At 43.1% G+C, this 6,000-nt stretch overlaps 1 protein-coding gene across 4 annotated transcripts in view; it reads left to right on the top strand.

Annotated features, from left to right (window-relative positions):
- Nucleotides 1–2,354: 2,354 nt before the first annotated feature.
- The window catches only part of LOC139273283 (filamin-A-interacting protein 1-like), a 432,733-nt gene continuing 429,087 nt past the window's right edge, over nucleotides 2,355–6,000 (top strand). For 3 of the 4 annotated variants that reach the window (XM_070889981.1, XM_070889984.1, XM_070889980.1), the window contains exon 1: nucleotides 2,355–2,848. The gene's annotated coding sequence lies outside the window, so the exon portion shown is untranslated. The remainder of the gene's footprint in view (nucleotides 2,849–6,000) is intronic. The other variant, XM_070889983.1, reaches the window with a different exon arrangement.

The following is a 6,000-nucleotide window of genomic DNA, read 5'->3' as shown; positions in this document are numbered from 1 at the left end:
GGTGTGACAAAGTGCAAAGGACAACTGGTTTGGTGCAAAAGAACTTTGATTTTATTAATGACAAGAAAATACAATGTCAAACTTATAATTACTCGAATAAAAAACAATACATTACGCATTCAAAGGGGGTTACAGTAAAATTACACCTCCCAGCTCCCAATACCTACTCCTAGCTAGGTTAGACTCCAGGGCAGGCAGGAACTATGCTTACCAATCCTTTCCGGTCAGTTAGTGGTCGTTCACGATTTCTGGATTGGTTGAAATCTGTAGGTTCTGCTTGCCATACCCTGAACGTCGGAGAAGACTTCTAGCTGCGCAATCTTCAGTTGGGTTGAGTCCGCTGATGCGGTAAGGCGCGTTTTGGACCTATGGGGTAAGTACCCAGTTTTCTTTGTTAGAAATCTGTTCAAAGTCTCTTTAGGTAATGTTTTCAGCTGTTGGTAGTCAGGCCTTAGATTGTAGAGTGGAAACTTTCCAATTCTTCGGTTTCTTCCAGTTGGAGTTTTGTTTCGAGTTTGGTCGATCGCGGTGGATTTTTGCTGATACCACATTGGTTGTGGTCGGTTGCTGCCGCGATGGTGATGTTCTTCCTTCCTTCAGGACTTCAGGACTTCGAGGCTGGAGAAGTTAGTTTACAACTGTCGCATTGGTTTCTCTCCTTATCTTCATGACACAAGCGTAGTATGGTACTAGGCATAGTGTGGCATACCCTCTGTTGAACACAGGGGCCAGTTATACGGTTTGAGTGGTTCTAATTTTGGCGCCAAATCAGTTCAGAATTCTTCGTTTAAATTTGGCAGGCTTGACTCTTCTTTGTAATATATGTTTTGGGTGGGTTGATGTTCGAAAACTGTTTCCTGATGGAAATATTAGTTTGATAATTGCAGTGTCCTTTTGTGCTTAGTTTTTCGCATACAGGCTGGATTGGGCCTCTTTGTAACGTATATGCTGAAATGGTTTTCCAGATTCAGGTTGATGGTTGGCTATCTCTGGGTGATTTGTTTGACTGTCAATGTCTCTTATGGAGAAGAATTCGCGATTACTCATTTCTCTAGACAAGTTAACTTAGTCCCAATACCCAGACAATTCTAATAATCAAGTTGTCTCCTGTTAGTTCTTTAGATCCGCCCACAGCCTTGAATTTGTCTTTTTTTTAAATCCAAAATTCGATTAAATTCGTAGTTTCTTCCATAAGCACTTTAGGATTTCAAACTTTCCGGTAGATAGTCCCAAATTAAATCTCCTTTCGAATGAGCCCAAACACTAAGGTGGGGGGTGGCGGGGTTCTTGTGAATTTTGCATCATTTCACCACTTGCAAAATTCTCCTCGGTTGCTTTTCCAGCGATCCTTACTCCCACTCCACTGCTGCCCAACTCTTCTAAGTTCGTCATTAAAGTGCGCACCGCCAGTCTCCTGCCCCGCAAGCAAAATTCAGGTAAAGAAATCTTGCAGCCGCCGCGCAGTGCCCCCGACAGTTTTTCTTGCACTTGCAGTGTCTGCAAAATGGCGGCGCGGCCTCCATTAAAGGGGAGCTATCTTATTTTTTTTGTCGACCGACTGCCAAGTCGGCCTGACAATCATGCACCCCCGGATTCGGCCGGGCTGCCAACAGGCAGCCTAACATCCCCTCTTGGGTGCCAGGCCACTGGCCCGGCCGAAACCCTCCCTGGTGGCCCAGTAGACCGAACTAAAATAATGGCAGAGCTTGCAGCGGCCCTTCCCTTTAAGTGAAGGGAAGAGACACGGTGATGCGCTAGCATGATGACATCATCAGCGCTACAGTGGCGGAGACTCTGCCCGCCCCCCCCCCACTTCCGCCCTCCCTTATGACCGATCTTCTGCTCACAGCCCCACTTCCACTCCCATTATGACCGACTTTCGCCCCACTCGGAAAAAAAATACAAAGAGCTGAATTTCGCGCAAGAGGCCACCTCATCCACCGCGGCGGTGATAACTCAGGAATAATGGTAGGTGCGCGCAGTTTCCGGCGGGTGTGAATTTCTACCCCGTTGTCTCAAGCTCCTTATCCCTGAAGGAGTATAAATCACTTGCACACTGCTCTGCGTCACCCAGAAACTATTTCCCTTTGCTTCCTGTCAACCACCCAAGCTGGTAAGATTCTTTTTGTCACTCGGAATCTTTTCTCACTAACTGTTGATGTCACGTGCAGAGAGCTGGAGGTTTTGCGTTTATGGACAATGTCGGTTGTTGCCGATCAAATAGGAGCTGACATTGAGAGGAAAGCTGTGCAACCTAAAATAGTGCCTGTGTGCAGATGAAATATTTGGCAGGAGGCCAGAGAAGGATCGGATCGTTTCGCTCCTTCGTCCCTTAGTATGCCGCAATCTGGCTTGCAACTCTTCACAACCCACCAACAGCTCAGCTGTTCTGCAGCAAAGAGAACTGCTACAAAGTTTTCAGCTGCTGACAGGCTCGGCTTGCTGAGAACACTGGTTAAATATAGCTCAGGGGAGCTGATTTCGACGCAGCCACCAGTATCCCAGGGCAGCAGCAGCAGCACCGGCAGAGGAAACACGGCTTTAAACAGGAGTGCAACAGTCTCCATTCTCCAAGACACTTAGACAGTTTGAACTCCAATCAGGAGCCTGTGTGGATCTTTTAAGTTGGCAGTTTCTTGAGGAAGAAGCACGCTCTCTCCCTGGTCTCCACTATTTCTTGCGGATGGTGGGTCGAGAGCATCAAGGAACTCATCTTCACTGGTTCTGAACTGTGGAAATGTTTGCTTGATCGAATCTTGCCCAAAGACTGTGGAATAACCACATCTCTAGCCACTGACCTTGCGTACCCGTTTAGATCTGTTCTGTGCCTTGATAACACCAATCTCAGGTACGTTAAGTCTCTCGTTATCTCTTTTAAAAAAAATGGAATCACAAATTCTATAGCAAAATTTCTACTATAGCTTACAGGTAGCAGAAGATAAATTTGCCATTTAGCCCAAGTATCGATGTGCATCTTTTAAACTGTGAATAAGTTGATGTTCTTTTCCTTTCCAAATCCCAACTATTATCCGAAGATGCACAATATTTCTATTAGTGTTGGTGAAACTATTCAAGCACTCGTAATCTAGATATAAAGTAGTCAAAAGTTTGGAATAGTTTTGATAACAAAATAAAAATGTCAGCTAAACAGAGATCTCTTATTCTCTTCTTCCTATCAGCAGTAACTGTGTCCTCTCAATATAACAACATATAGTATTTGAGTGTACTTTACTGGAACTTCTGTGTGGTTATAATATTGTCAGCATGTTTTAATGAAACACATTGTGTATTCAAGCAAACGGTTTGGTATCTTTGAAGGAAGTGAAATAATGAAAAACAATTTCTCATCATGAAAAACTAGCTTCTGAAATCTTATTTTGCACTTTACTTTGTAATTTGAATGGGTCATTATCGATAGCATTGTATCTCAAGCAACTGCCATCTGTTTAATGTTTTGTTCTGCTTGGTGGTAAATATCCTGGACAGACATTATGCCTGTGATTGGCCACACAGGTTGCATAGATCTTTTTGCACGACCAGCTCTTTTATGTAAAGGCCATTCCTTGAGCAATATAAGTGCTATCCCGAGCAGATGCAACTCCTCTCGCTGGCCCATTTCCTGTCATTTGAGTGTATGTAAATTAAGTCTGTAATTAATCCACAAACATGCTGTGTATAGAAGCCATAGTGCAACAATTTTGAGTCAATTCATCATTTCAAAGATCCTTTTATGAGGCTAAGAATTTTCCGTTATTTTGAAACAGTTAAGAGTACAGTATTCCCGGGATTTATTTTTCGCTTTGGAATGATTCATTTTTTGTGTCGTTGCCTGCAGTTCGAACACCACAATACATTGTGTCATTGTTGCCGATTATTCATCAGTTATTTGGCAGTAACTTGCCATCAATACCAGTGGGATCTCCTTGCAAATGTTAACCCTTTGAGGACCATGCTGAGGCTTTTATGCACGAAAAATAAAAATATAACTATCCCATTCACTGAATACAGTGAATGATCGTTGTTTTGGGGAATTAGAGTCAATTAGCTAAACTCCAAAGTAAATCAATTCTGCACATATTATATTATAAAGACCACCAGTGTATTTTGAAAGCCAATAAGAAAATGAAGTACGAGAATAACTGATGAGATGAGCCTATCCTTCATCACCTGTTGCCTGCTGTTGGAAATAAAGGTCAGAGTTCTGGGAAGTATGCAAACATTGGCTGTGATGTCATTGCTCCAGGTGACACAGAAGTAGAGGAATAACCCTGGGAAAAATAGGATGCACAATTCAAAGGTAACCTGCATGATGCTAACTGTAAAATCTGCTGTGCGTGCCCCTACAGAAGTTCATATATTGGCTTTATACTATGACAGCAACTGTAAAGTAACCGATATGTAAGGACTTAAACGCATGTGAGATTTATGTGTTGGGTTTTACCAGCGTATATCCTCTATTTATGTCACACAGAGGAACTGTGGGATTAAATGTACAATTAATCATAATATGCACTTAACGGGTATGCAATAACAGATGAGTATAACCTTAGCAGATTTGCACTTAACAGGTATGTACTCAACATACACACTCTATTGTCAGCTGTGGCTCAGTGGGTAGCACATTTGCCTCTGAGTCAGAAGGTTGTGGGTTCCAGTCCCAATCCAGGAACTTGAGCACAAAAATCTAAGCTGACACTCCCAGTGCAATGCTGAGGGAGTGCTGCACTGTCAGAGGTGTCGTCTTTTGGATGAGACATTAAACCTGTCTGCCCTCTCAGGTGGATGTAAAAGATCTCATGGCACTATTTCGAAGAAGAGCAGGGGAGTTATCCCCGGTGTCCTGGACAATATTTATCCCTTAATAACAAAAACAGATTGGTCATTATCACATTGCTGTTTGTGGGAGCTTGCTGTGCCCAAATTGGCTGCCGCGTTTCCTGCATTACAACAGTGTCTACATTTCAAAAAGTACTTTATTGGCTGTAAAATGTTCTGGGACGTCCGATGGTCCTGAAGGGCGCGAGATAAATGCACGTCTTTCTTTTCTTTAAGATGCCACGTATTGTTTTAAAAACAAAAATACTTTAAATACCCATTGGGTCAACCTTTGATCTGGATACATTCCAAAGCTTTGACCTAATTTAATGAGTAGAATTGTCAGTGACTTTTCCTCCAGAACACGCAGATCTTTCTATGTTGTGAAGTAGGTCGGTGCTGCAAGTCGGGAGCTGTCAGAAAACTGTTGCAATTCACCGAAACATAAGACAATGATATTAAAGACTCTGAAAACAAACAGAAAATATCTGCTCAAAATGAGTGTTGAGACTACATCAGCAGCAATGCAAGTCAAAAGGTTAGGCCCATCCATCCTTCATCGGGCCGCCTGTTTGTTGGCAGATGCCCACGACAGTTGATCTTTACTCACATCGGGCTGTAAAGTCATGAACAATAACAGCAACACCGACAGCCTCAGTCCCTTCGCGTCGACATCCGTCATCTTTTGGAAACAAAATCCGTTGTCCAGCCGACTGAATTTCCGCTGGTGTGACTGGAATGACCTGGTGCATTATGTTAACGGTACTGACCCCTATACACTAGTTAATGGTGTTTCGAGTGCATTCTCTTAAAGCCAGGTTTGTTCTGGTGAAGGGGTTAATTCAACAAAGATGGACAAACTAAGGTGAAACTTAATCATGGTTGAAATATAAAGCTGCACAAACAGTAAGAGTGCAGCCATGCCACACGCACGGCAATGGGCAGTAAGTAGCATTGAACAAGGCATTTTTATGGAGTTGAATCTTGTGGCTGGTGCAAAGGTTAATTAGCTCGGAACAGCTTGTGCCGTGAAGCCACTGCAGTCCTTGCTTCACGAATAGTCCGCTGTCACATGTGGTGCCCTGTGTAACACGGAACCTCTCATCATTTTCCAGAGGCATTTCACCTTGGGCTTCATTGCCAATCAGTAACCAAAATTCAACCAGTTTGTATTTGAAAATACAG

This window comes from Pristiophorus japonicus, chromosome 9, assembly GCF_044704955.1.
Source record: "Pristiophorus japonicus isolate sPriJap1 chromosome 9, sPriJap1.hap1, whole genome shotgun sequence".
In the NCBI taxonomy this organism is placed as follows: Eukaryota; Metazoa; Chordata; class Chondrichthyes; family Pristiophoridae; genus Pristiophorus; species Pristiophorus japonicus.
The sequence above is the reverse complement of the archived record's forward strand: the minus strand, read 5'-3'. Positions and strand labels throughout refer to the sequence as shown.